Source organism: Tetrao urogallus (assembly GCF_951394365.1).
Source record: "Tetrao urogallus genome assembly, chromosome: 1".
Classification (NCBI taxonomy): domain Eukaryota; kingdom Metazoa; phylum Chordata; class Aves; order Galliformes; family Phasianidae; genus Tetrao; species Tetrao urogallus.
This window is the reverse complement of record NC_136813.1, coordinates 18,579,110-18,592,787: the sequence shown is the minus strand read 5'-3', so window position 1 is coordinate 18,592,787 and position 13,678 is coordinate 18,579,110. Positions and strand designations below refer to the sequence as shown.

The following is a 13,678-nucleotide window of genomic DNA, read 5'->3' as shown; positions in this document are numbered from 1 at the left end:
AAGGTTGAGCAAGAGGCAGATGCGCATCCTTCAACGTTCTTGGCAAAACAGAAATTCACCTTGTTTGAAAATGTGAGAAGATGCATAGAGACTTGCAGGGCAGATGGAAGTCCTGGAGTTTGTGATCCATTGGTAGTGTTTGAATTCATGTGGCAAAATGATGAGGGAATGTATTTTTATCAATCACTTCATACTTTTTACTATTACCTTTTTATCACAGGCATATAAATCACATTTAACAGAATGGAGTGAGGATCTTTTTCATCTAGAGGAATTAATCTGTGTAATGCGCTGCTCTAAATGAGACATCTGTCACATCTGTGTCTCTTTTGGGATGACAGAATCAGGATTTAGGAGTAGCTGCTGGGAGCCACAGTAGCTGTCACAGGTACATTAGCACCCAGTGCAGTGCAGGAGAAATTGATTGGGACCATACATTATTTGATGCCAAGGACCTGATACACACTGTGTGTGTTCTGGGGTGTGCCATGGACTCGCTGTAGCCTGGCTCTGTAGTCTGAAATCCCAGAAGAATGGCTTTCAGGCTGATTTCTAAAAACCATCCTGTTCATTTGCTCCAATGAGTTCCATGATGAGGACAAAGATGTAAGGACTGTGGGCAGCTGGAAGATTTCCCTCAGAACTATCTTCCTAATTTGAGTTGAAATCCTCACGTAGATTTCGGTTTGAAGTGTGAAACAATGGGAAAAAAAGGGAGATCTTTGAATTATTAAGAAACTAACATCTCTAGGGTCAAAAAAGTAACCTACAGAGGATTCTGTGGGCTTAGTTGGCAATGGTTCTCTGCACGTGTCTGCGTTCAGCTTTGCTCTTTGATTAGTCTGAAGGCAGTCTAATTCATCAGCATTGCAGCCAGACTGTATCCAGAGCATACACTAATTACACAGGAAAAAGAAAATGTTCATATTTTCTAATGGAATTTTAAACCTTTTTCTCTTTAGGAGGAAGCAGGATTTCCATTGACATGAGCTGGGGGAAAATATTTTCTAAACTGTAGCTGGAAAGGTGGATAGCAAGCAGCACACACACACACACTAATGCCTGATGCCGAGTTCCAGCCCATTTTCACTTATCCCCTAGCAAAGTGATGTTTCAAGATCAGGCACGTGAAGAAGGCAATAAGAATGTAGGAAGAATATGACTGCCCACAGCTATGGATCTTGGTGTCCTGCCCCGTGGCTTTTGGTTGTCTGCCAGCAGGTCCAAAGGCAAAGAAGGACAAGACAGCAGGATTGAGCTCTCAGTCTCAGTGTATGCCTCACTTCTGTCTTGTTCTGTTTTGTAGAATTATTTTTGTTGGAATCCCTCCTAAAATTTCATCTCTGTGCAAACAGGAAAGATGACTTTCACAGCATCTTCCAAAAATTGCATATATAGTAAGGACATTCAACAAAAAACAGTTAGCTCTTACTGAATGTCAAAAAATACAAAATATTAATGACTCGTTAAATCTTCCCTGATCATTTTCCACACAGTAATGGAATCACAGTTGTTATTCTGTCAGGCCTTGGCACAAAATTCTGATTTGACATAACTACTGTAAATCTTTCAAATGTGGACTGACTTTTTTTTTCCCCCAAATACTCCTCACATCACATATATTGAATTTCTTCATTTAAAGGTGGAACGATTGCTTCCTACCTGAATGATGCTGTATTCCATATTGTTCCATTCACTTTGATGCTCAAAGTCTTAGTGTCACTGATTTAAACTAAATGAACTGTAATGAACAAAATTTGACTGAAAAACAGCATCCATTTTCTCCAATCAAACCCATTACTTGGTCAGTGGTTATACTGTATCATCCCAATTCTTGTAACTTAGTTCAAAGAACCCATTTTCCAAGAGTTATTGCTGCTGGGAGTTGTCTGCATTAGCACATAGATTTGTTTCAATCAGACTAATGTCAGTATCTACAGGTCCCTCATACTATATCCCAAGTTAGCCTGTCATTTACACCGCAATAAAATGTAATGTGAAAGATCAGTATGAAAATATAATTACAATTATTTAAAATAAAAAAAAAGAATTTTTGCATTGTTTTTTTTTTTTTTTTTCTTCCAGCTTCTTCCAAGTACACCTGGTTGTTTCATTTCACACTAATTCACAGGAAACATTAAGAATGCACAAAATGCAGCCTAATAGTAGGAAAACATTTCCAACTCTAGAACGCCAAAGTTAATTCTCCTCCATAAGAACATTACTGTGCACGTCATAAAAAATGGAATCACCAGTACCTTGGGAAAATACAGAAAGGATGACTGATAACATGAGCAGAAAAGGAATAGGATACAACTGGATTCCGATCAAGATACTATGAAGGTGCCTGTTTAGAGTTGTGCATTACATACACAGGAAATGTGTTAATGAAAAAATTGGCTGGAATGAATGAGCTGTACATAAATCAATTTTTTCTAGTAATTATGAAACTTTTTTTTTTTTTTTTTAAACTTCAAAATCATGGAAAAAATTGTTCTAATTTGTTTTTAAGAGTTTCTTTTTAAGAGTTTCTCTTTTCTCAAGTCTCTTCTGCTAACTGATTAAGTACATTAATGAAAACATCGTTTTGGGAGGTGCTACCATTTTATCTGCATCTACTTGGGAAAATCTCAGAACATACCAGGCTTTGCTGGCAGTTTGTAGCATCTCTAACCTGCAGAACATAAACACAAACGCACACTGTAATGCACTGAAACATCTCACATACTTTAGTTAGAGCAGGGCTACCCTGTAGTAATTACACAAGGATATAGTATGTTCTGCTCTGTCCAGAAGCTTTCTTCCTTAGGATGGCAACGTTATTATTACTTACACACACACAAACACACACACATATATTAAGAGTCCAAATGTGTGGAACATGAGCAGTTTTTGGATAATATTACTCAAGATAAGCTGTTAATAGTATAACACAGGACTTTTGCGTGGCACATGTAAAATTGCTGCAGGATTATCACTTAAAATTTGTTCAAGTTGTTGAAAATAAAACCGTCAGGTATTTATCTAAAATCAACAAGGTGTGAAAGTATGGTTACTAAGCTTAGAAATAGCCCGTTAAAGAAAAAGCAAAAACAAAAAACCCCACAACTCTCTATGTTTTTTCACCAGGTTAGAAAGAAAAGGTACTTCTTTTAGGTAAATATGATGGTGTCATAAAATTTCCCCAAAAGACAAAGTTCTAGCATGGTCAGGGCATCCTGTTGCTAATATCAAACAAGAGTCAGTAATTGGCAGCATTTACTAGTCCTAATTACAAGGCTATGTAAAAATGATTAATAATTTCAATGAGTTCCAGGAATATAGGGGTTACAAGTGGAAAAAGCTTCACTCTGGGATTTGAATATAGCCCAGGGTGGCTTGTGGTCTTGTTACATCATTGTTTCTCATGATGAATTTTCACTTCTTCAGAAGTTAACCAGACAGAGCAAGTTGGTTAAGTGCATGATACCTCTTGACAAATGCAGCTGCCTCTAGTAACAAGGACAGGCCTTCCCTTCTGCATCCTTCAAAATAAATAGAGAGAAATTGGCACTTTAGAGTTTAATTCATCAGATCTATTTTAGGTTTCTCTCTTGGGATAAAATGTGTAATTCCCTAATAATACTTGTTGCTTTCCACAAGGAGGTGATGAGATCCGGTGTCTGAAGATGCACTCAAGATATAAGAATGAGTTGAGATCAATTCAACCTGAACTATCTATCCAAGCAGTTGTAAACCACTGGAGTCATAATCCAGGAATATTAGCCCCTTTGAGAAAAGAATTTATGTGGGTTGTTCATATGTAAACCTACTGATACAAAACTATCAGAGAGCATCCAAAGGAGGGCTAAAGAGATGGGGAAAGATCTGGAGGGGAAGGGGTGTGAGGAGAAGCTGAGGACCCTTGTTTACTCAGCCCAGAGCAGAGCAGGCTGAGTGGAGGTGGCTGCAGCTGGAGTTGCAGCATGGTGGCTGCAGCTGGAGTTGAACTCTGTGGTCCTTGTGGGTCCCTTCCAACCTGGCGTATCCTGTGATAAGAACCCTTCCCACTTCAGTGAATGAACTGTGAATGAGTCTTTCTGCTTGCAGAGAGGGGAGAATTTTAAATCTGGATGAGCACCTGTGACACACCTCTTTATACTGGGCAAACAGGTTCTTTATGTTTGGATTCTGTTGTGTGAATGCAGCTTGAATATATAAATTGAACGGTAACCAGAAGCATGTGCTGAACAAACTGCATCACACAAATGAGGTATACACTTAGGATCATCCAAAGTGTTAACCAGATGCAGGTTTTTTTGTTGTTGTCGTTTTTAAATCTATTCCATACATAGAGGAAGTGTGTTCACTTTGCAAATAAATACCCATATTGATTTTTAGTTTATGTTGCTTTATGCTAAAAATTATCAAGGATAAAGGGCAGATCCCTGAGATGCTCCATTCCTTTTGGATGGCATTTTTAAATGTTGCGATTATTTGCTGTTCTTTAAGATGTCAGCTGGTATCCGGTCAGTTTCTCAGCATATTTTCCATTCCTTTAATCTAAGTGAAATTTTCCTCATGTTTTTATTTCTTGAAGTAGCTTGCGTTCCAAATTTATAATCTAAATCTGAAAGGAAAGGTGACAGATGATTCCAGCAAAGTTCAATATGAAATTTTGGATTCAAGGGAATTGTGAAGCATAAGCACAGCAGGCACCAACACTGCTTACAGCTTAGAGAGGATTTTTGTGCACAATTAGAATTACAAAGCCAGACTTGAATAACAGATGTTCCCAGTTCCTAAGGTTTTGGTTAACAGAACTTATTTTATGTAAGCAATATGAAAGAAATATTCCAGGTTTTGGAAAACGTGCACTTACGGATTTTCTTTAAAAGGGGATAAAACATTGCCAGGTTTTAATAATACTTTTAAAGCCTATAAAAGCAAGATTTTTATATTTAAATGTTTAAAACAATATTTTTAACCTACTCAAGAACATAGCAGGTGTGATTATTACAGTGTGGTTATTTCTTTATTAGTGCTCCATCCATCTTACATTCTGAGATGCGTTATTCCTATTTGTCCACTGTCACTCAATCCAGAGATATAGAAGGAATGAGAACTACAGAACTGAGATATGATTAAAATAGAAGCTTCTCTCAAGACGGACAGTTATGATAAAGAGTGGTAAGCAGGGCTAATTCAAAGAAGGTTTTCAGGATGACCTCAATTTTATGATGTGCTGACTCTCTAGGTAATTAAAGATGACCAAGACCTCAGTGAACATGATTGAATCTGGCACACCACAGAGGTTTCCAGCATGATCTTTCTCACATAACTACAACGACTTTAACTTATTCTAAAATTTTACTTTGATATAATAAGACTATTTGTATTACTGTTGTAAAAATCTGGTTAGTATTTTCATAAAATTGTCTTCCAGGCTGAAATGTGCCATGCCTTTCACTTTATATACTTCAGCTAATGTATTCTTTGCTATCTAGAAGAATAGAAAGATTTCCACTCACTTGAATTCTTCACTATGTGCTGTTCATAATGTCCACGTGTTCTTCTCAAGTGAAGAGGTCTTTGCTGACAAACTGGTCATGCCCTTTCCCTCTTCTAATTCATTAGCACGGTGACAGAATGTGCCACACTCTATATCTTCCTCACCACAAAGCCGTTGGGATAGGGGAAAGAACCTGAGTAGTGGCTGTGCACATGCACACTGTATCATGGAGATCCACTGTTGTGGAAATGCTCCCCTTTCTTCTTTCACATTTGCCACAGGCACTTACTTATGGTGGAAGACTCCTGCTTCATGCTTCCTCCAGCTCCCTTGTGTTGGCAGCTATGTAAGTGAAAAATAAGATAAGGCACTCCACCCAGTTCAGTGTTACATCTAAGACCAGTGACAGCACGATCACAGACTTAGAAATAAAGCTCCAGGTGGGCATCTGCAAGGCATCAATAACTGTGACAATTATAATGAAGTTTCTGAGGTAGCTTGCGCTCAGGTGGGGTATTCTGTAATCACTGACAGCAAGTTCCCTTTTAGCAATCTTACAGAATCATCTGACATCATCAGGCATGCAGTTCCACAGGGCAGGGGCAGAAATAGTTATACCTTTGGTCTTCGCACTACTGACATAAGCAGTCAGAACATGCAAATGGCCTTGTTTCCTACAAGCAGCAGAAGCCACTCCTATGGATTTAAATATGTTAAGTGAAATCTCTGACAAGCTGAGGCCTCAGGAAGAACATCAACCACCCCACTGGCACAAGTGAAAGTCTGTTAAAACAGCAGGTAGAAACCTGGCATCTGTTCCTAGGTAAATCTTTTCTACCAAAAGTTTACTAACACTGGTGTGTGGATCTCCTCTATTCCTTTTACTGAGGTATCACTGAAGAGTTTCAGAGGGGTTCCCAATGGTCATCCAAGGATTCTCCCACCCCAGGAGGGAAGCATCTTCTGTGAGAGCAGGAGAGAGTCCCTCTGCAGACTCAGCATTAACGGACTATGATCTGATGAGCAGAGGTAAGTCTATCTCCTATGGTCGGATGGTTCATTTGTCCTTCATCAATTTATTTTGTAAGATTTCAAAAAGCTCTTAAATCAATCAGTTGTGGGTGAAATGATGAGTGACCCAGTTTTATCTGTGTGTATTTTGAATGGAGGCTCAAACTGTTCCTGCTAGCAACGGATGGCTCTCATGAAGTGCTGAATTTAAACAGAAGTGTGTTCAAAGTGAAGCAAGACCTCTCAGCAATCAAGGCCAAACCCTCAGCTTGGAATCAGCAGATGACAGTACAGAAGAACAGGCCTGGGGGGCTTTCAGCAGAAAAGCAGCAAGGACATTATTCTGCTGCCAGCTCTGATATGTTATGCTACTACAAGCTAATCAAATTATGGTCAGATCTAATAAAAAAACAGAATCAGAAGAACAGTGAGAGAGCATGAATAACCTCATTAGGAAAGAGAGCACACTGAATAGACCACTCCCACAAGCACCAAATGAGACCATTCTGCCTGCTGTAAAACTCACCAGAAGGAATTTGAGATAACAACTATGTTGAGGTGAATGGTTAATGGCTGTGTTCTCTGGGTTGATTACTGTATGTGTATTACTGCATGTGTATTGTTTGTAGTCCATGCATATGTATGCGGGTAGCTCCAAAAGCTATGCTTCCTATTTGTTATGCTGACCCACAGCGTCAGAAACAGATGCCGGTGGTACAGCAGTGGAGGCTGAACGTTCCCACCAATATTCTCTTACATTGTGTGGCGGTGTGACAGATGGCAGCAGAGGGGCGACCTAATAGAATGGCATCTGTCATGGAAGTGACTACAAGGAAAAGGTGTGTCAATGAACTCCTTCATATATACAAAATGTCACTCACTGAAATTCATCAGTGCTTGCTGAATGTTTACAGAGACCAAAAAGGGAATGTGAGCACAGTGAGATGGTGGATAGTGCATTTCAGCAGTGATGTCAGTGGTGTGAAAGACAAATTATGTTTTAGGGAGCTATGGAGAGATTTGGGAGCATGGCATGCAGGATCTTGCTCATTGGTGGTGAAAATGCATAGCTAATAGTGGTGGCTATGCTGAAAAATAGTGTTTTTCAGCTGAGAATTTGCTCTATCAAGTGGTGTTATTGTGCTCTCTGTAGCTTTTGTAGCTTCCATGGAAATAAGTAAAAGGCATTACTTTTGGAGCAACTTACATACATGCTTACTGGAAATATGTGCTCACATATAACACAGTAAAGATGGAGTAATTAAATACTGGGGAAAGGTCACACTGACAGATGAAAACTTCAGGGTATGTGAAAAAGGGTGAATGCTTTGAAGTACATTTCCTTGAGTTCCAAGTTTGAACAGTATGTTGATACTTCTCCTGAAGGGAACACAGCTCAACAGATCACTCTTTTACTTGAAGAAAAATCAGTATGTGGGCTCTCTTTTCCCAATTATTAACTTTTTAATAACACACTAGGGACATATGACTAACATATTCAAGTAGACATTAAGTACAAATCTAAGACGTTACAAATGCAATGTCTGAAAAATAAGAAAAAATCAAACATGACCTAAACTGGCTTATAAAGAAAGGTCTCTGAAATACTGACAAAGTTTATGAGAAATGATATGAAGAACTATTGAAATTAAGGAAAAAAAAAAAAAGCACTGTAATTTGTAAACTCAATCCCAAGATGTTTCAAGAGCATGGGTCCAAAAAATAGCTTGTAAACTATGATGCAGAAAAGATATTTCACCTGGAAAATTATTTTCACTGCAAGATTCACATTTTCAAGAAAAGTCAATGTTTAAAAGATCAGATACAAAGTACTACCCAGGTCTATGCTAATGAAGTATTTTATAATATCTGAGTCAGAAATGTTTCTGAAAAGGCAATAAATATGATGTCCTGTACAATCCCATCTTTTAAACTAGTCTTTTCATAGATTTGAGTTCATCAACTGAATGAAAAAATAATCTTTTATGCTACCAAAAGAAGTATTTGACAGTGTTTTCAGTTAATGTGAATACAGCATAACATATGAATGTAAAAGGATAACTAGTAAAATAATGCCAGGGCTCATAAAATTATATTGGAATAGAAACATCTCACTAGTCAAGGAGCAGAGATGCTTTACTGACTCATAATTGTAGATTCACTTTTCCATTATGTGATTCACTCTCTTCTGATTGATTGGGCTTTTGATTTGCATAATGAATGCAAATAAAATCTCTGTTCTTCAATTAGTCAAATGCTACTTTTAGTCAATTAGCATGTGAGCATTAGTATTACAAATATGATTAAGCAATTATTTTGTGAACATTTTTACCCTGATTGGCTTTTATACATCTCCTTTTAGATTTTCTTCCTAGATCTTCCTAACAAAACCCCACAGAGTCAGTTTACACTTTTCTGTCTTTCTATCTGCTTTACCCGTAGCAAATGTATCCTTTGAGTGCAAAAGGAAACATGTTATGAATGATGAAAAGATAAAAGTAAATCTTTGTAGAGTCAAAGAGAAGCAGAAGCCATCAGAATAGTAGAACTATTGGCTGCCACAAGACATAAGTTAAAATTAAAAGGGATGTATTGATCATATTTTATTTGAATATAGATGTGAAGGTTTAGTGGCAACCAACCAGTACAGCAACTTGCCTTAACTAAATACTGAGAAGTATCTATATAAGTGAGCTGTCAAACTGTCAGTATTCTACAACATGAATATCAAAAGCTAATAAATATATGTTTTGGTGCTTTTTAAGCTTTGAACAGAGGTACTTCATCAAAATATGAAGCAACACTTTTTAAATTATTCATTTCTTTATTTTGTTATGAATATCACTATAATATATTTGTTTTAAATGAGGCCATTTCCCTAGGAAATATTGAAATGTTCTCAGAAGATTTCAGCTCATAAGCTGTTAAATACAGCCATATTCTGATAACATTATATATACATTTATAACCATGCTCTGACAAAAGCTGACTCTCACTCTCTGGAACAGTGACATCATTCCTGCTATAGTGCTTTTCAGATTCAAGAAGTGTGGAATGATGTGGGTCCTTTTCGACTTGGATGTAAAACCTCAGTTGTAGAACTGGCAAAATACCACAGATTGACTATAATAACAGTGATTTCCCATAGGACTTGTGCTCAGAATGCACAGTTGCTTGCTGTCAGACATCCATATGTGGCAAATATGTGAATAAAGCTGGTACTCATCCTTGAGCATTGTATTTATTAGGCACAGTATATGATTGGTTAATAAATGGTATCTTATCTAGACATAAAAACTTTATGGCAGCAACTAAAAAGTAGGCAATGTTATACCTAGGGATGCTTCAATTGTGAAAAGCAGAGTTTGTTACTTTATACCATTTGGAAGTAAGGGCAAGCACATCCTTTTTTCTTTACAAGTGAGTCATGAATTCAATCTATAAGACTGAAAAAGGTTTAGTGCTTCCTTTCAACTACAGAATGAAAGGACAGTTACTGACCACAGTATAATCGCATTGCTCTGTCTCCACTACTTAGCTATAAAAAGATATGTTCTAACACTTATCACTGTGTTTCCAGAAAAGCAGTCTATCTTGAAATTTGACATTTGGACTGTAAAGCCAGCAGAATGTGTAATTCAAGAAGGCCATTTGTGTCAGTGTTGTTGGTGATACTGTTCTAAATCAGAACAATAGAGAATGTGGTCCCTGTTCATACGATGCCAGCTGAAATGTTACAATCAATCACGGCTTTCCTGTCAGCACCTTGAAACGCATAACTACATCCAAAGTGGATGGGATTTCTTGAAGCAATATTCTCTGTTCCCAAAGCTGCGTGTTGTGGCCCTTGATATCACATTCATCAGTGACATGACAACGGGATCAAACGCACCCTCAGCAAGTTTATGGATGAGACCAAGATGCGGGGTGTGGCTAACGCCCAAGGGATGGGATGCCATACAGACAGACTCAGACCAGCTTGAGCAGTGGGCCCAGGAGAACCTCATGAGGTTCAATAAATGGAAGTGCAGGTCTAGCACCTGGGACCCAGCAACCCCCATTATCAATACAAGCTGGGGGATGTAATCATGGAGCACAGCCCTGCCAAAAAGTACCTGGGGGTACTGGTGGATGGGAATCTGGACATGAAGCAGCAATGTGCCCTTGCAGCCCAGAAAACCAGCCATATGGTGGGCTGCATCCAAAGCAGTGTGGCGAGCAGGGCAACAGAGTGATCCTGCTCCTCTGCTCTGTGCTGGTGAGGCCTCACCTGGAGTACTGCATCCAGATGTGGAGTCTTCAGTCTCTTCACAAGAGAGATATGGACCTGTTGGAGTGCATCCAGAAGAGGGCCACAAAAATGATCAAAGGTATGGAACATGTCTCCTGTGAAGACAGACTGAGAGAGCTGGGGCTGTTCAGCTTGGAGAAAAGAAAGCGCAAGAGAGACCTGAGAGCAGCCTTTTGGTGTATGAAGGGGGGCTGTAAGGAAGAAGGGGACAGACTCTTTATCAGGGTCTGTTGTGATAGGACAAAGAGAAAAGGTTTCCGACTAAAGGAGGGAAGTTTGGGCATAAGGAAGAAGATTTTTACAATAGGGGTGGTGAAGCAATGGAACAAGTTGCCTGGAGATGTGGTGGTCCTTGGTGACATTCAAGGTCAGGCAGGACAGGGCTCTGAGCAGCCTGATTGAGCTGTAGGTGTCCACGTTCATTGCAGGGGATTTGGACCAGATTACCTTTTAGAGTTCCTTCTTACTCAAAGATTCAGTGATTTTATGAAAATAGCAGAAGATTAATAGACGGTGAAAGTACGAAGATAGGACTTCAGATGAGCAAATAGGCTCTATTGCCTGTAACTACATAGTCACTACCTTAAACTGGAAAAGAAGCATTTTTTTCAAAATAAAAATAGAAAAGTATTACTTAAAACTACTTTGAAAAAAATCACATAGAAGTGCCTATCAATTGGCATTTAATCTATAATTAACCAACAGAATATTTACAAAGTATTACAGAATTCCTATTTACTGGATAACTTGTCTCAGCTTCTTCACAATGGAATGCATGGATCTTGTTAACACTGACATTTAAGGTTGTCCTTGAAAATAACATTTTTCCAGCATTACCTTTATCTGTCAATATCTTAGCATCTGCACTGCAGACAAATGCATTTGTTTCTTGATCCTTTTAAGGATCCCTTCACAGAATCACTGCCATTTCTGCTCTCAGACTTGACACCAGTTATGGGTGGTAGAGACAGCAACACAATTAAAAGATAGAGGCATTTAGAACTGCTTTGAGTTAGCTTCATGGTCTGCCAAAACATCAGTGAGTGTTGCATACATTACAGAGCTTTATGCTCTGATATCTGGCACTCTTCTTTGGGTTGAACTAACTTGGTTTCTAGCACAGGTGGTTAGTAGCTTTAAGGCAGACATCAGTGTTGATGCTACCATGTAGATACAACTGGTCACAGTGGTGTTCCCCACAGGTTGCTACAGGGGCTTGTCTATTTAATATTTTTATTGATGACTTGGACAAGGGGATTGAGTGCATCCTTAGTAAGTTTGTAGATGGCACCCCACTGGGAGGAAGTGTCAAACTGCTGGAGGATATGAAGGTCCTTCAGAGGGATCTGGACAGGCTGGATCACTGAGATGAGCCCAGTGGGAAGAATGGGACCAAATGCTGCATCCTGCACTTCGGCCACAACAACCCCAGGCAATGCTACAGGCTTGGGGCAGAGTGTCTGGATGACTGTGTGGAAGCAACAGACCTGGGGGTGTTGGTTGCTTGGCTGAACATAAGCCTCAAGTGCTGTGTTCAGTTTTGAGCCCCTCACTACAAGAAAGACACTTGAGGCCTTGGAGCATGTGTAGAGAAGGGCAACAAAGCTGTTGAAGAGTCTGGAACACAAGCCTTACGGAAGATGGCTAAGGGAACTGGGGTTGTTCAGTTTGGAGAAGAGGAAGATCAGGGGAGACTGTATCACTTTCTCTTTGTTAGGAAAAATTTGGAGGAAAATTTGGAAAATAGGGTGGTCAGGCACTGGAATGGGCTGCCCAGATGGGTGGTTGAGTCACCATCCCTGGAGGTCTTCAAGAAATATTTAGTTGTTTTATTGAGGGTCATGGTTTAGTGAGGATATATCTGTGGTAGGTGTATGGTTGGACTGGATGATCTTGGAGATCTTTTCCTTGGTTATTCTATGATTCCTTGACATTATAACAATTCGTGTTATATACTGTAAATATATACTGTAAATTCTGAAAGAATCAGTATTTCCAACTATTTTAAGTCAACTGAGCACAGAACTGAATGGGATTTTAACTATTAGAGTTAAGCCCTGTCAACACATAGCAACACTATAGCCCAAAATGTTCTTATCATTGACGTGTTAATATCATTGAACAGATAAGCTGCCAAACAAACTCATCCAAGAAGTAGAACATTATGAATATTTTGAATTAACCTCAATTTTTTGTTTCAAATTATACATCAAAAACACATGAGCCATTGTTAAATGTAGCTTACAACAGCGTAATTGTTTTCAAATTACATTCAAAGAAGAATTCATACTTTAAAAGTAACACAGCACAATGGCTATTGAATAAAACTATTAGCTTTAAGCCTATTGAAATATTGTTAATTGATAATCTATTTAAAGCAAAGTAACAACCACATAAAATAACCAATATGTATCCAATTAAATTTACAGAGAGCTTCTTGACGTGTAATTAAAAATTTCCATGTCAGAAGTGCTCATAAATACTTCATCAAAACAGACAATCATAGGAAATTAAAAATTTACAACATAATCCGACCACTCCCTCCAAAACCAATGTTCCTTATAATGTAGAACTCTAAATATTGGCCAAAGTCTCTCATCCAAATTCTACTACAGTAGAAGAAAGTGGAGATAAACATGCAAAAAAATTAATATCAAAGCCCATTCTGTCTCAAATGCAAGCACATGATATCTCACTGTAAATTAATGTTATATATCAAGAAGAAAATTAGAAGTGTCTTAACAAATTTTCCCTCTCATTTGCAATTCTCAATCTGAAAATTCAGTCAATAAGATATAGACAGTGCTCTTGATAGTTTAAATAATCTGCTACTCTCTAATAGTTTTTCCTATTGGAGAAAGAACTAAGAAGAGAAATCATGACAG

At 38.4% G+C, this 13,678-nt stretch overlaps 1 protein-coding gene across 1 annotated transcript in view; it reads right to left on the bottom strand.

Moving 5' to 3' along the window:
• The window catches only part of SGCG (sarcoglycan gamma), a gene marked incomplete at both ends in the record, with an annotated part of 57,223 nt that overhangs the window by 3,125 nt on the left and 40,420 nt on the right, over positions 1-13,678 (bottom strand). The gene's annotated exons all lie outside the window — the stretch shown is intronic.